This window comes from Sceloporus occidentalis, unplaced genomic scaffold (genome assembly GCF_023333645.1).
Source record: "Sceloporus occidentalis isolate IW3139 unplaced genomic scaffold, rSceOcc1.0.p SCAF_1, whole genome shotgun sequence".
Taxonomy (NCBI): Eukaryota; Metazoa; Chordata; class Lepidosauria; order Squamata; family Phrynosomatidae; genus Sceloporus; species Sceloporus occidentalis.
In genome coordinates, this window is record NW_028316981.1 from 249742340 (window position 1) to 249759700 (window position 17361).

The following is a 17361-nucleotide window of genomic DNA, read 5'->3' on the forward strand; positions in this document are numbered from 1 at the left end:
GAGAAGAGAAAGGGGGAAGAAATCAGAAAAAGCAATTTGTAAAATTACCACATACTGCACGATCCTTGCCTTTGATTTATGAGGATATGATTATTACTAAATTCATGGGTGAATTGACATTGACAAGGGTAATACATTGTAACCACAAGGGACAAAAATGAGTAGAGTTGGGGTGTGTGGTGTAGAAAGGTAATATATATTAAAACATATTCACTAAATTTGGTGAATGCAGTGTGAGGCATCATGGTGCAGTGGATTAAAATCTGAGAGAGCAAGGTCAAGTCCCTGCTCAATTATGGAAACCCACTCTGTGTTCTTGGGCAAGTTACAAACTCTTAGCCTTAGCTGAAACAATGGTAAATTTCATATGAAAAAGGAGGATTCACAAAAAGTCAGAGCCAACTTAACAGTATATAACAAATGTGACTGGACCTCATCCCTACCTACCTTTGTCTTCACATCTACAATTGTCAGTAAGTTTTCAAGTAATTATACAGCCAATTATGGTACAGCATGTACTTCATCATATAGAACTCCATCAAAGAGAATTAGAACTTTATCACAAACCTTTTTTCCCCAGTTATGGGAACTGGAAGGGGACTCTTGGGGCTGCACGCGACCTGCAAAAAACGGATTTTATCACACAGCAAATCATCCTCAAAAGGGCCCCATTCCATCCCCTGGCACCAAGCCATCCCTGTTCAGTGCTGAGGGGCGCCATTTTCCTTGGTCGGAAGACTTCTGACCAGAACATTTAACACCCCTCAGCACTGAACAGGGACGGCTTGGCACCGGGGGACAGAATGGGGCCCTTTTGAGGACGATTCGCTGTGCAATAAAATTCATTTTTTGCAGGTTGTGCACAGCCCCGAGAGTCCCAGTTCCCATAATGGGGGGGAAAGGTGTGCGATAAGGTTCTTGCACATGTGGCAGTTATAGTGGAAGAGAAAACAGTCAAGATATGTATTCAAAAAGAAAGTATCTTGACTTGTCTTTTTTTAATCTGCAGCTATCCTGCTGCAGGAAAGGGGGAACACATGGGTGTCAGCAGTATACTGGTGGCATCAAATTGAACCTGCACACTCCAGACACCTCAGTAAATGGGATGGAGGATGAGATGAAACCCTGATGGAGACCACAGCCCAGTGCCCATGCTGTATAACAGGATCTTCCAGCACCACTGACTGAAATTATGGCTTTCTGTCAGAAGTGCTTTGATTGTATCTTCCTGCATGGCAAGCAGTTGGAATGATGGCTCTTGTAGTCTCTTCCAACTCTATGATTCTGTGAATAACAACAATACCTTCTTAAGCTGAATCTGTGCTGAACCTAAAATGCAGTTTGACAGTACTTTAACTGCCATGGCTCAATGCTATGGAACTCTGCAATTTGTAGTTTTGTAACATTTAGCCTTTTCTGTCAGACAGATCTGGTGACACAACAAACTACAAATCCCAGCATTCCATAGCATGGACCATGGAACCTAAAGCAGTATCAAACTGCATTATTGCTGTAGTGCAGATTCAGCCTTAGCTTAACTTTCCAAGCATTCCCATTAATGTTTTTAATTGCACATGCATTGAGAAGCAAAAATAAAAATAAAATCTGGACTGTTTGCCAACTTACAAGAATATATTTAATGTACTCCATTAAGTAGAAAATGAAAATCACATAGTGTACTGTGTAACATTTATGCATTATTAACTGCCAGATCAAAACACTTTGCCCAACAGTAATTTGTCAAATTGTGGATACTCATGGGTCTTTTTGGGGGTGGGGTGGGGTGGATAAGGACTGTATATTCCTTCCTTTCCTCACCCATAGAAGAATGACCCAGCATATCTGAAAGGCTATCCATGATGAAACAAAGAAAGAAATTGGGCAAAATCTTGTGTAAAAACAAAATAATTTCTCTGGATTTTTGGGTCACTTCTCAGGCAATCCTTTGCCCTGGGTCAAAAATAATCCTACTTTTAGAAACAAAACTTTTCTCCTAACAGAAAATAATATTTGGCCCTGAACCATACTCTTTTTCCTTGTTTCCACACAAAGATTTGATTGATGCCTATGTGTTTTTGCAAAATATGGTTTCCAAATAGCGTATCAGGAAAATCCCAAGTACAAACATAATTTTAAAGAAAAGACTTTCAGTGGTGCAAGAAATCTTATTTATTCAAAACTAATCAGTTTTTGCTGTTTACACAAAAGAAATTCTTTTAATTGTCATTAGTGTGTGTGTGTGTGTGTGTGTGTGTGTGTGAACATTTAGGCAGACAATGCTGATTTCTCTTAGACAGGCAAAATTTTACTCTGTCAAATTATATCCTTCCCAAAGCTTTTGCAGCTGCCTTAAAAATCCATTTCTTGTGAAACAATGATCTTGCATCAGCTCAGAGTGATTGTGAAGCAGTGACTTAGCCTGGCAAATGGCAGCAAAATGTCAGCTGAAATGAAAGACACACAGCCCTGGGCTTATCAGAGAAAGTGCAGATGATTCATGTAGCATCATAAATAAATAACACAGACTGTGTTAAGGTAGGCTTAACAACAGCAGTGGTTCTCTTACCGCCACCAGTTCATTCCAAAGCACCTGTAATAGAAGCTTTATTTGGTGACAGCAACATACAGAAAGATAAGGGATTTTGTTGTTAACACTCATATTTCAAGGTCACCCAACATTGAATTACTTAAGTGAACTAGGGGAGAGGGGCAAGCTGATAACACATGCATTAATGCATCATCCTAAATAGTGATTGTTCTAAAGAAAATGGACATTGAGCTTGAAATACTGGATAGCTTAACTACTCACTAAATGTATGAGGCTAAACAGTAAATACACCAAAAAATGTAGACATAATGGGATACAGCCAGTCAACAAATGCCACCATATTAGGCAAACAAGGATATTTTTTGGTTATCAAAATTTTGTTTGCTTCAATATCCCACAATGGTTTTGTTTGGTGATTGAAAGAACTCTAGTCTAACAATAAGAAACATATTAAAAACACAAAACTATGGTTGAAATGCATAGCAATAAAATTAGCATGGTTTAACACAGTGCTTCTCAAACATTTAACCTTTGTCCAAGCAAAAATCCACCAAATAGTGATACTTTTATTGGCCAACCAAAATGCACAATATATATGTTGCAAGCTGTCAAAGCTTCACTGGCTTCTTCAGAGCTTATCACACACACTTTTGTATCCATTCTGGACACGGGCAGGGAACACACATGGCCAAGTGAAAATGGAGTTTAATGCATGCTAACCTGTCCTCAAGGCATCCCCATGGCATGCCCTCGCCAACCCTGACCTGTCCCCAAGCTGGGCTGAGATGTGTGAATTTTGCTCAGCCAGAAAGCTTTCTTGCTCAGCTGGAATCTTTCAGGCTGAGCAAAATTCATGTGATACCTTTATTGACCAATCAAAATGCACAATATAGATGTTACAAGCTTTTGGAGCTTCACTGGCTTCTTAATCAGGCAAGGTGTTACAAATCAAATTGGAGAAAAAATTGAATATATTAATCATAGGCCTGCATTTTGCTGTTTCTGTTTAACCCTTTATTTAACTTTTGTGATCCCTATGAAGGAGCGATCAGGCAGACCCAGCAACATCAGGGACAGCCTGAAGGAAGAAGCCCCTCCCTCCTCAACTGTCATCTCGGCCTCAGAGGGAGTGATCAGGCAGACCCAGCAATATCAGGGACTGCCTGAAGGAAGAGGCCCCTCCCTCCTGTAACTGTCATCTCGGCCTCAGAGGGAGCCATCAGGCAGACCCAGCAACATCAGGGACAGCTTGAAGGAAGAGGCCCCTCCCTCCTCAACTGTCATCTCGGCCTCAGAGGGAGCCATCAGGCAGACCCAGCAACATCAGGGACAGCTTGAAGGAAGAGGCCCCTCCCTCCTCAACTGTCATCTCGGCCTCAGAGGGAGCCATCAGGCAGACCCAGCAACATCAGGGACAGCTTGAAGGAAGAGGCCCCTCCCTCCTCAACTGTCATCTCGGCCTCAGAGGGAGCCATCAGGCAGACCCAGCAACATCAGGGACAGCCTGAAGGAAGAGGCCCCTCCCTCTTTTAACTGTCATCTCGGCCTCAGAAGGAGCGATCAGGCAGACCCAGCAACATCAGGGACAGCCTGAAGGAAGAGGCCCCTCCCTCCTCAACTGTCATCTCGGCCTCAGAGGGAGCAATCAGGCAGACCCAGCAATATCAGGGACAGCCTGAAGGAAGAGGCCCCTCCCTCCTTTAACTGTCATCTTGGCCTCAGAGGGAGCAATCAGGCAGACCCAGCAACATCAGGGACAGCCTGAAGGAAGAGGCCCCTCCCTCCTCAACTGTCATCTCGGCCTCAGAGGGAGCGATCAGGCAGACCCAGCAATATCAGGGACAGCCTGAAGGAAGAGGCCCCTCCCTCCTTTAACTGTCATCTTGGCCTCAGAGGGAGCGATCAGGCAGACCCAGCAACATCAGAGACAGCCTGAAGGAAGAGGCCCCTCCCTCCTCAACTGTCATCTCGGCCTCAGAGGGAGCCATCAGGCAGACCCAGCAACATCAGGGACTGCCTGAAGGACGAGACTTCTCCCTCCTTTAACTGTTTAATTTTTGTATTGTATTACAATTTTCACTGTACACCGCTATGATCATTGCGGAATAGCGGTCTATAAATAAAACGTATTATTATTATTATGTGGAAGTTGCACCCCTCTTGCTTGATGTAGAATATGGATAAAAATATTTTGTTTGATTAGGGTGTGTATTTTCATCCAAACATTCAAGTATATTCGTATTTTAACATTTTATAAGGAAATAACTCTCGTCGTCCTCCTTCAGCCAGGTCCAAGCACCCTTCTTGCCTCTCTTCCCCTTCAGGACAGAAAGGTTTGGGAAGAGGAGAAGGAGGGATTGGAGCCTCCAAGTCTTGTGCTTCCTCCATGGGCAACTCTTGCACCACTACCCCCCCGAGGGATCCCGCACCACAGTTTGAGAACCAGTGGTTTAACACTTACAAGAACTGCGGAAATTAAGACACCTTCATTTAATGCTGAAAATGTAGCAAAGTAGGTACCAGGCAGGCCTCTATGGCAAAACAATGCCATAAACAGGATGCCACCACTGAAAACTTGGCTGTTGCTATGCATCTTGCCACTAAATAGTGTTGAGTAACCAGGTTCCAGCACTTCAGTCCTGATGGTGAAGGCTCCCAAAAGAGGGGCTAAGATGCTGTTCTCACAAAACTGGCAGGCTGATATACAGACAAGCATTTCTACTGCCCCCATGGTCCCAAGCCGTGGAAGGCTTTGGAAGTTAAGTACATTCTTTTGCTTTGCACTTGGAAGTGGACTCATGGCCAGTGAACATATTCATGAACAGATCAGATACATTCAGCCTGTTAACATATAAAGTCATTCATTTTAAAAAGTTACTTACAGCAGCACTCCCTATACACACAAAAAACTAAATGTGCAGAAACTGTTATTGGTTTGAAATTATTTGTTCAACCACAGTAATTATTTTCTTAGTTACAGGTGTGTGTTAAATATATGTTTGAAATTTGATTATGTTAAGTGACCAGCACCTACTCACAGTATCCCATGAATAATATATGTCTCATATTGTTCATAAAGTGAATGCACAAAAAGAAATGACACAAAATGATACCAGGACCAGATTTCATCTCAATATATTACAAATCTCCATATTCATTCATTTCCCATTGTGTTGCTTAATGGAACACAAACATAAAGGATAGTCATGGATTCTTAGAGAAAAAGGTGTTTATATGTTTGTATATTGTTGAATTGTTCTTATGAAATATCCAGTGTACTTCCTACATTTTAGGGAAAACATGCTTAATTTGTATTGTCAGGACTAGGCGTTTGGTATCTAGGTTTTTGAGTAAGAAGTTGTAGTAACACAACTAGAATCAGTGTGGGATATAGTTTGAAAATTGGAATACGACTCTGGGGACTGGGGTTTGAATCAATGCTCCACCATAGAAACCCATTGAATGACCTTAGGACAGTCACACACTCCCAGCCTCATAAACCCCTAAGACAAGTTTGCCTTAGGGACATCATAAGCTGGAAACAACATGGAGGCACACAACAACAACAGTATTAGTAACACAATTCACTACATGAGGCAGTGTCAGCATTTCTTTTCACTTGACTAAGAAACTACTGTGCCGCAGTTTACTGCAGGCAACCATGGTTCTTGACATTTGTGCCCACCAAAGCTTTCTTATCCATAAGCTATCACTAGATAAGGAAAACTCAATAATATACAATGGATTGTGACAGTAAAGGAAATATTTAACTTTGTGGCACTGACATTCCAACAATATGACTTCTTCTATCCAACATACACATGACCCTTTGACCTTGTTACGCTTTGGATACAGCAGTATAAATTAGGCCTTTGAAATGTTAAGAATGAAGTTTCCTTTCTGTGAATATCATGCAAAATACCTAACACTAATCAACTTCTGCATTCAGTACTGTATTCGTGTTTTAAAAATAATTTGTCTGCATCTTCGTAGCCTAGAAAATTAAAATCATTCAAATATTATTTTTGAATAATTGAAGATAAAGACAGTATTTTAGTGATCACTTGTGCCAACCCCAGGAACTTCACAGGGTTTTCATAGACTGAAGACAACATAGAATTTTGTGACTAACTTGAGATCAGCAACTGCAGCAGGTCTGGGGCCTCTTTTGCGTTCTGGGATTTTCAGTGGGGCACATGGTGTACCAAAAAATTAAAACAAAATTATCGAAGTGTCCAGAATTCCAGTTGTGGTTCTCAAATTGTGTGTGTGTGTGTTTTACACAATACAACAACAACAAAAAAGTCTTGCAGTCTATTTAAAAGGTTAAATATTGCATTTATGGGCTTTCCAGGAGCAACAATTTACAGTCTTTTTTGGCCAGAAAAACATCATTTGGGGGATTCTGGAGATGTTGAGAGCCACAAAGATACAACACTTTGCCCAAGCCTGGGCTAAATTATTAGGTATTTATGCAGATAGATATTTACTTTCAATCTTATTCCAGTTTCTAATGCGCTGCTTTTCGATCCCAGTGATGTATTAAAGTGAGAGACATTAACATAAAAAAGCAGTAGTGAATAGCTTTTCAGAACTTAACTTGAACAGTCACTCTGCAGGTAAATTGAATAAAATCTCTTCAGTCACAAAGCAAACAAATATAAAAATATGATAATCTTGTCTTCTAACCATGTATTCCTCCACATGTTTTATACCATTAGCTTCTCCAGTCAGCATTTCTGCAAACATTACATAATTTATATCTTCTTTCTCCTAAAGAAATAAAGGTGGATTTGGTATGAATAGAAGGGTTTCAAATATATTGATCTGACTAAAAGACTATGAAGGAAGCATCTGAGTAGAACCTAATTGTCTCTTCAAGACTACAGTCATTTTAGATAGCTTCAATAATGCTGCTACATAATGTTCTATGCAGCTGAAATATTACCGGCAGGCACCGTGGGAAGGGAGAGACCTTGGGACTCAGACAATTTGCCTATATTTAGCTCTATTAATATCATTAAACAGGAAAATCAGTGACACAGTGGCTAAAAGCTAGAGATGAACTAACCAGCACTTTATCTTCTGTTGCCATGGACTACATGATGAACTCTGCTGTGACCTAAATTTATTACAGAATAGCACTTACTGTTGTACCAACACTCTGCCACAATTACACCACATTAAGCAAAGAAGTAAATCTCAAGGGGAAATGTCTATTTTTTTAATCAAGTAATACAAAAACTCTAAGTGGACAAATAAATAAAATGAAATCCCCAATATATGCCCCCTTAGGACCTTATTGCACACACTTTTGCCCATGAGCAGGGGACATGCGTGGCCAAGTGAAAATGCATTTATTGCATGCCACACTGTTCTCAAGGCAGCCTCATGCCATCACACTGCACTAAGCTATCCCTGATCAGGGCTCAAGTGCATGAATTTTGAAAGACAGAAGCTTTCCTGTGGAGCAAAATCACACAGCTGAGGCCTGATTGTGGTTAGCTTAGTGTTGGGCAATGGCATGGGGCCGCCTTGAGGACAATGTGGCATGCAATAAAGTGTGTTTTCACTTGGCCACGGGCATCTCCTGCCCATGCCCAGATTGTGGACAAAAGTGTGTGTGATAAGGTCCTTAGTCTGTACAGTCAAATCCAAGCATAGTTCAGATTGAGGGCAGATTCACTTTAGAGAGGTCATGATTAGAAAACTTGTCAAGATTAGAGAACTTGCCCAATTAATCTCTTTGGGCAATCTTTAGTCCAGTCTCTTCTAACCTGCATTGCATCTCTTTTCACTTTCATTATGAAATTTTATATATAATCAACAAGGGCTTCAATTTATATGAACCTGGATGGATGAGGCAGATTTAGCAGAGCGATACCAAAGCTAATTGATGTTCTACAGTTGGGGTCAGTGCTTGGAAAGGTTACTTTTTAGAACTACCGCTTCCTCAGTTTTCCGGGCTCCTGTCTGTGGAATTCTGGGACTTGTAATTCCCCAGAAGTAACTTTGCAGGATTCCATTTGTGGTTTTGGCAGTAATGTCTTGAACAAGTGAGGGCACAAGCATGTGAATCGCCCTTCACACTGAAGGACCAGAAGTGACTCATTCTCCCATATAGTGCCCTTCTTGGGCCATTCCTAAAGTTGGCATACACAATTTCCCTCTAGTTGAAGAGAAAAACAACAACAACTTTGCATGGAAAAAAGGAAGAGAAAGTCACTGCCACGTACATTCTAAGTCATATGCAGCCAAAAGTGTAAAAGAAGCTGTCATAGCTTTACTACGCCTCCCTCCATGGGAATGATCTGCTGGCTGGCTGAATTTTGTTCCAATTTCAGTTAGTGGCTGAGCTAAGTTGCATCTACATTGCAGAAATAATTCAGTTTGAGAACCACTTCAACTGTCATGGCTGCATTCTAGGGAAACCTGGGATTTGTAGTTTGTTGTGGTAACAGACCTCTCTGACAAGAAAGGCTAAATATCTCATAAAACTACAATTCCCAGAATTCCATAAGATTGAACCATAGCAGTTAAAGGGGAGCCAAACTGCATTATTTCTGCAGTATAGATGCAGTCCTAGTCATCATTCAGATCATTTTGTCTTCAGTCAGAAGTGTTTAAATACAGTCATAGTCATCATTCAGGTCCTTTTCTTTTCAGTCAGAACTAAATTAACTAAATTATGGAACCCTGCACCAACTCAATTTTTTTCTTTTAAAAATAACAAATACTGAGATTACTGAATGGAGTGAACCCTCAGTTGTTTATTATATCTTTCTTTAGGACCACTCCCCAATTTACTCAACTATCAGTAATATTCACCTACAGTACATAGGGATGGGATTACACTCCCCCTGAAAATTCAATTCCACAGTTTGAGTGTGGTTCTGGATTCAATTATGACCTTCTGGAAGCTCAGTAGCAGCTAGGGGTGCTTTCACACAGTTGAAACTTATGTGCCAGCTGTGCCCATTCCTTGAGACTTCAGATCTGGCCACAGTGACATGCCTTAGTTACATCCTGGTTGGACTACTGTCATGCACTCTTTAAGGGACGGCCTTTGAAGAGAGTTTGAAGTTTTCAACTGGTCCAAACAGCTGCAGCCAGATTGCTAACTGGGGCTGGCTACAGGAACACACAACTCCTTTGCTGCAATTTCACCACTGGCTGCTTGTTTGTTTCTGGATACAATTCAAAATGCTAGTTTTGACCTATAAAGCTCTATACAACTAAGATCCAGGTTATTAGAAGGACTATATTTTCCCTTACAAATCTGTCCATGCTTTGAGATCTTCTGGGGAGGCCTGCCACCTTCAAAGATGCATCTGGTGGAAACATAGAAGAGAGTCTTCTCAGTGGTTGTCCCCAGGCTCTAGAACTCATTTCCAAGGAGTTTATCACACGTGAGGAATTTCTCTTAATTTCAAATGAAAAGAAAGTGGGGCCAGAATGCATTCACGTAAAGTCGCTAGTTTAGTGAAATTACGTGGATGCTCATTGCATTTGAACTGGCTCCCCATTGCCCCAAAATAGCATGTCATTGCCTGAATTTGCATGTGGCAATCTATCACATAACGTGAAACCCCATGATTACACTCGGACTGACTTCCCATTGCTCGAATTTGTGTGTGCCGGTCTATCGTGCAATAACGTTAAACCCCATGATTGTGTTCAGATTGCCATTGGATTATACTTCCAATTTCCCTTGTCTGATAAACTCCCTAGAGAAATTAGACTGGCACCCTACCTGCTTTCTTTGAACAGACAAGTAAAGACTTTTCTGTTTCAACAGACATTTGATCAGTGATTGTATTAGACCTGTCTCACCAAGACAATGTACTGGATCTTGTTATGCTGGTGTGTGTGTGTGTGTGTGTGTGTGTGTTTAGTGATGCATCTGTTTAATTTTTGTATTTCATGAATTTTTTAATGATATATATATTTTTTAAAAATTGTTTTAAATGGCTTTGAGTTTTAAACTGGATGAAAGGCAGAATAGAATAACAATAATAAAAACACGTCTTTTAGAACTCTTTATGATTCTCAAGAGGAAAAAAAGAAAAACAATGGAAGCATTGAACTGGACTTTATATGATGTCATGAATTCTTATTCAGGGTGTCCACACAGAGAAACATAATATGCATGTACATGAAATGTGGGCCCAAAAGTGCTTTTCACCTGAGGTGTGATTCTATATATAGCAGATTCTTGTATAGTGAACTAGTGATGTGTTGACTGGAGTGTTTGCAGCTCACCATACCCTATATTTTTCAATGATGGTGTGTGTATATGGATTTACTGATGCACATGTACACATTTTTATGGGTGGGAGAGGAACTGAATCCCACAAATGGTGAAAGTCTATTGCATTATGCTCTGCATTCAATTAAGTTTTGACCCACAGAATTACATGTGTACATTCATTACAAGGAATATATTGCTTTGTTATATAACTCTGGTGTGGGAGCCATGTGACCCATCAGATGCTGATGAACTACAGTTCCCAGCCAAAGGTATAACCCCATCTCAGAATATGAGGGAGTACAGATAGAAAAGCTTTGGGGTGAGATAGTATGGGTGGAACAAGGGTGGGGGGCAGCAGGAGTTCTACATATCCAGGAGAGCTCAGTTGCTGGAGATATGGGGTGGAAATAGATGGGGAAAGGAAAAAAAGTGATAGAGAAAAGTACAATCGCAATTGCTCATGCTAAAGGTGTGGGAACATGGAAGAGGTTGCTTCCAGACTGGATCCCCAGATATTAAGAAGTTAGCTGTTCTAACTGATCATTTAGCACCTATTGTCTCAATGTGAAAGAAAGGCACTTACATATTCTTAATGCAGTTTGCAGCTAAACCTGGCTGGGCAAAGTTCAGCCTATGGGTTGTCTGCAGCCCTCAGAACAGTTTCTTTCGGTGGGAAAAGAATAAAGGAGGATATTTTTAAAAAGGACTTCCAGGTCACTTTCTTCTCTTAAAAAAAAAAAGGTGGGGGCTCTGCTGAACCTAAAATAGCCTGGGTGTGAAAACATGATGAAAAAGCTGTCATGCTACCTAAGGGTATTTAGAGACAAACTTTTTTTTCAGTCTGGTAGCAATGTGCCTCCCTAGCCTCCACCAGTTGGCTGTCCTGTATACAAACCATAGACAATAGGTCCTCAATTGAACAGGTCTAAAAACTGTGATAATTCAAGTACAGGAATTGCCCTTCCAGCCAAATGTTGATAGCTGACACAAGAGTTGAATGAAAAAAGGCCACAACTTTATTAACCTCAAGAATCTGCAACATGGCAAAATAGTGATATATGGGCACAAATCTGTATGTAGGGACCCTGTTAAGCTGAATTGTCCATACAGAGATTTCCAGGCTCGAAACCCCAGGGTATAGACCCTGTGGTTCATCCTAACCTGATCCTATGAAGGGATCAGAGGTCCCAAGGGATTCTCCCAGATGACACTGGTTGGTACTTGAACCTGAAGAAGTCATCTTGGGACAAGAACCCGTGACACATCTCTCTTCAATCCAGTTGGCAATTATAGGGAAAGGGGTGGATTTCTCACTTTGCAGAGTCGCTGGAAGATTTCAAAGAGAGCCACCTGACACTAAGCTCACATACCTCATCACCAAAATGTGTCAGAACTGTCAGGGATGATGGGAGTTGTAGCTCTTCACCTCTGGCTCTAACTCACCACCTTTGTTATGCAGCGGCGCTGACCAGTTTTGGCCAGTGGTTAATGCTTTTCTCCAAAGCAGCAGAGTTTCAGAGAATAGGCTGAAGACCCTGACAAACTCTCCAAGCCTTCTCACTCTTCTTCCTCAGAAGTCTTCACACTTCTCCAGGATCCTGCTGGCTCTTGTATCTTCACTCAAGACACCAGACAACTCAGTAGTCTTATACAAAAGATCTACTTTATTCTACTATATGCCCTACAAATCACAATCTCCAAACTACTCACACAACTCCACAACTACCCACAAAATACATTGGCAAACATAGCAATTATTATAGCCATTGTCAGACACCACCCACTAGTCAGTTTCCACCCAGTGGGCGTGTACATCCATTTTGATTGGCTCTCATAGTTCCACCCATACTTAAGAATTTCATCATTTCACCTGGTACACTTAATGAATCTCAGGTGTTTCCAATTGATCATTCTACAATTCTGTCCTTGACACTCAGGACTGCTAAATTACATTAGCTTGTTCACCTGTGTGGCTTCTTAATTGCTTTTGCTTAGTCACTGTGACTTTCACATACATGTTTTATTTCTTCTACTGTAAGTCCCATGTTGCATTTTCCTTAACAAGAACAACCTCACTTACCCATCAGACCCAGCAGCAGATTCCCAAATTAAAGATCATAACCCACCAGTGCCATGTAAACACTGTCCCTTGAATAAATATGTAATGTCATAAGCCCCACCAACCTGAATATTGTGCATATCCCTATTAATCTCCTAGCTCTGCCTATCCTACCAGGGTTGACAGCCGTCTTTCACATCTGTTGCTCCAGCATCTTTACCCAAATTAGGAATTTTTGTTTTTTGAGAGTCATGAGACTTCCCTGATGTAACGTGTCTTAAATCCCGAGCTTGAAAAAGTTATTTTATTTTATTTTGGAATAGAACTCAAGAATCTCCCTGACAGCATGGTAATGCTCATGCTGACAGAAGAGCTCTGGGAGCTATAGTCCAAAAATATAACTTATCCAAGTCCTAAGCACATTAATTTGATTGCTAGTGGAAAGATTTTTCTCTTTCTCTGTGAATCCTCAGGTGAATACTGCCTTTATCGAGACTCTAACTTTTTATAACAAGCCCATTTTAACATTATGCCTAGCATCTAGAGCTTTTGTGACTGAAGTGTGGGCAATAAATACTCAAAATGAATAAATAATACTGGTGATTAGAATTCCCTACCTCCAACTAAAGAAGTATTAATAATAAGATAGCTGAATACATATATTGAAGTTAGGAGTTGTATGAAATCACATTACCTTCCACGGGGATTGAAAACACTTACCCACATTTCCAGGATAGTATCCTGCAAGAAAAAGTATTCGCGGGGGGGGGGGGAGGGGGAGGAGGGTTCAATTCATTTTAAAGAGAAGGAATAACTTGTTATAGAAGATTCAGCATTTTAGGTTGTTCCATAGCCCTATAGTTTGCCTTTTCTTGCTACTAGTAAGTTTTTTATCAGCCTCACCCAATACCCACATAAATGGATTTTAGATGAAGGTTGGACAATCTATGACCTTTCAGATGTGATTGGACTGCAACTCCCATCATCCTTCCAACAATGAGGGATGATGGGAGTTGCAGTATAGCCATTCAAAGGCCAAAAATTGCCCATTCCTGATTTAAAAGGAAAATACAATGCCGTTGTTTTATTTTTATTTTATTTTGCCTGCACTGTGAATACAGCTGATAAAAGGAGCCTTAATCCTCTGAGTCATAATCTTCAGAAAAATATTACTTCTGCATAGTATTTGACTTGGAAATCAGAACAGCAAGGAAAACCTAGTAGTGGAGAACTGTTTCCCCTCCACATGGTGATTGGTATGACAGCAGCCTGGCAACAGCACAGAAAACAAATCCAACTGTTGCAGAAATTCCTAACAGGATTTATTGATAGTTATGGGAACAGATGATTATTCCATGTCTGCAGTGAGTGATTGAGAGGACTCTATTTTCTACCCGTTTCAGCCACATGTTTCTGTTCAAGCTGCAATCACCTTTTCTTTTAGTAGATAAGAATTTAGATCATTCCAAAGTGCTGTACTTGTCTTATTTTCTTTTCATTTTGGTTTTCTCTCTCTCTCTCTCTCTCTCTCTCTCTCTCTCTGTGTGTGTGTGTGTGTGTGTGTGTGTTTTACTGCTCCCTGAATCTCAGAATGATTGTAACAACTCCAATTTCATTGCCCGACAGTATCCTTTTGGCAGCTGAGAAATTCCCCTGCTGTTATTATCTAATGTGCTTTCATGATTATTTGTGCTACGACTCAGCACTATAAAGGACTTAGACATAAGCAAGCATCTACATCAGCCTACACAGGGAAAAATATATCAAAGCAATGTTAGTGTGAGGATGGGGGGAAGTAAGAAGCACAGATTTATTTAGCCTCTCAGTCTTGGGTATAATCCTTCAAGCACTGTTCTGGTAGAAACTCCATTCATTTCAATGGTGCTTGAGTAACAACATTACTTGGTGGATTACACCTTCACTTTGTAATTTTCTGTCTATTAGACACTGAAGAATAGTGTTTTTGGTGTGATGTAAATGCATGATGATGACTTTCTGAGGGCAGTTAAGATTTTCCTATTCCATCACGTCTTTCTTCAGGCTGTCCAAGAACTGGTTCCATTTTATCTGTTTCCCTGCCTTTATTGCTTTTTATCTGTGTGTTCTGTCTGTATTGTGCTTGTTACTGTTGATATATATATATATATATATATATATATATAGAGAGAGAGAGAGAGAGAGAGAGAGAGAGAGAGAGAGGGAGGGGGGAGGGGGGCTTTATTTTGCCATAAATCAGCGGTTCTTAACCCTTTCCTTACCGTGGACCCTTTTTGAATGTCTTTTGTTGCTTGTGAACCACCAAGACTTACCGTAACTAAAGATTTACAACCCTAAAGTGCATCAAATATTTATTTAAAGTTACTCATCAAGGGGTGTCAGATTTGGAAAAAAGGGAGAAATTAGTAAATGGCCACACTCCTATTATAACAGTTGTGCTTGCTGGGCATGTGTATGTGGATGCATGAGATATAGACCTTGTGAGCTACTCTGATGCATGCAGGGAGATATTCTTTAAGGTGTGCGCGTAAGCGTGTGAATATGCACATACACAGGCAACACTTCCTCACTCATAGACATCCAGAGCATGGCTTCCTCTGTGCTATAAGTGCTGCTTCTGAGGCTGCTCTCATCACTGTTGGGTACACCCATCTGCCCGTCTGCTCACTTGCCTCTCACCATCTCCCTTTGCCTGCTGTGGTAAAACAAAGTGGAAAGGATAGAAGGAAAGAATTCAGAGAGCAAGGAGGGATGCTCAGCTGGGGCTGTAGGGGCTTGTTGGGCCAAGGCATCTTTGCCAAAGGAGTGTCTTCTTGCCCCCCCCCCCCCCAAGAATTCCTGGAAGAACCAGAAAGGAACTGCCCAAGGTGAGGAGGGCTGGGAGACAGAGGAGTTTATCAGACAAGGGGAATTGGAAGTATAATCTGATGGCAATCTGAACGCAATCATGGGGTTTAACGTTATTGCCTGATAACTCACTACACACAAATTTGGGCAATGGGAAGTCAGTCTGAATGCAATCATGTGGTTTCACGTTATTGCGTGATAGACTGCCACACACAAATTTAGGCAATGGCATGCTATTTTCAGGCAATGGGGAGCCAGTTCGAATGTAATGCATATTCACGTAACTGCGCGAAACTAGCAAACTTAAGTGAATGCATTCTGGCCCCACTTTCTTTTCATTCTAATGTAAGAGAAATTCCTCCCGTTTGATAAACTCCAGAGTCAAGAAAGGGAGCAGGGAGGCAGAGCGGTTCTGCTGCTATTTGGGCTTGTGGGAAAGATGGAGCTCCCCCACTCCCCTTTCTTTCCCCCTTTCTCTTTCACACTCCACTTTTCAGCATGCACATGAGCCGGATAGGCCTTGGGATGGCAAAAGGAGGAGAGCTGGCCTTCATGGACTCCCTGTGAAAACATCACACGCCCCAATGGGTCAATGGACCACAGGTTAAGAACTGTTGCAATAGATTATTTTATTATTTATGTGTGGCGGTGTTTGGTTTTTTTGTTTTAGGTTAACTGCCTTGGGCATTTCCAGTAGAAATGGAAAAGTAGGATACATATTATTTTGTACATAATAAATACATAGGTATATTATGAAATATTATAAGGACTTTCAGAGCTATGTGAAAAGCACAATTGTGTTTGCTCAGTGTAACAGTAATAAAGACTGCATTGAAACATATGACTGAGATTTTGTTTTGTTTTTTGCCGATTTAGCAGAAAGCATAATAAACTGTCTCAGCCATATGTGGTCTCCTCCCCTCTAATATCATTCTCACATTATTAATATTTAACAATTAATAGTTAGATATTAAAACTTGTAGCATAGATCCGTCACCCTCGATCTTTAATAAAATCATTTTTGGTAAAAATGTGAAGAAGATCTCTAAATTTTATAATTTTTTTGTTGGAGATAGATATGCATGAAGAATTTGTGAAACCATCTATGATTAGATGGGCTCAGGATTTGGGTGAATCTTTACTGTTAGCCCAATGGGAAAAAATGTGGGGCATCAGGCTTAAACACACTGCTTGCATAGCATTAAAGGAAAATTATTATAAGATGCAAAACAGGTGGCATCTTACTCCCTTGAAACTTTCAAAGATTTATAAAAATCAGAGTCCTGATTGTTGGAAATGCGGGAAAGGGCCAGGCTCCTTTATGCATATGTGGTGGAATTGCGAACAAGCTAAAAAATACTGGAGACAGATATATAATAAGATGCAACAAATTGTAAAAGTGAATTTTAAATTTGAACCCAAACTCTTTCTATTAAATATGATTTCAGATGATAAATTGGAAAACAAGCATGGAAAATTATTTTTTTACATGATCTCAGCTGCTAGAATGATACTTGCATCTCATTGGAAGGGAGATGCAGAACCTACATGGAACGAATGGATCATGATACTTATAGTTTTTATGGAACTGGATAAACTTACTTGTTATGTTATGAACTTGAATTGGAACAAGGAGAAATTAAATTGGCACCCTTTCAT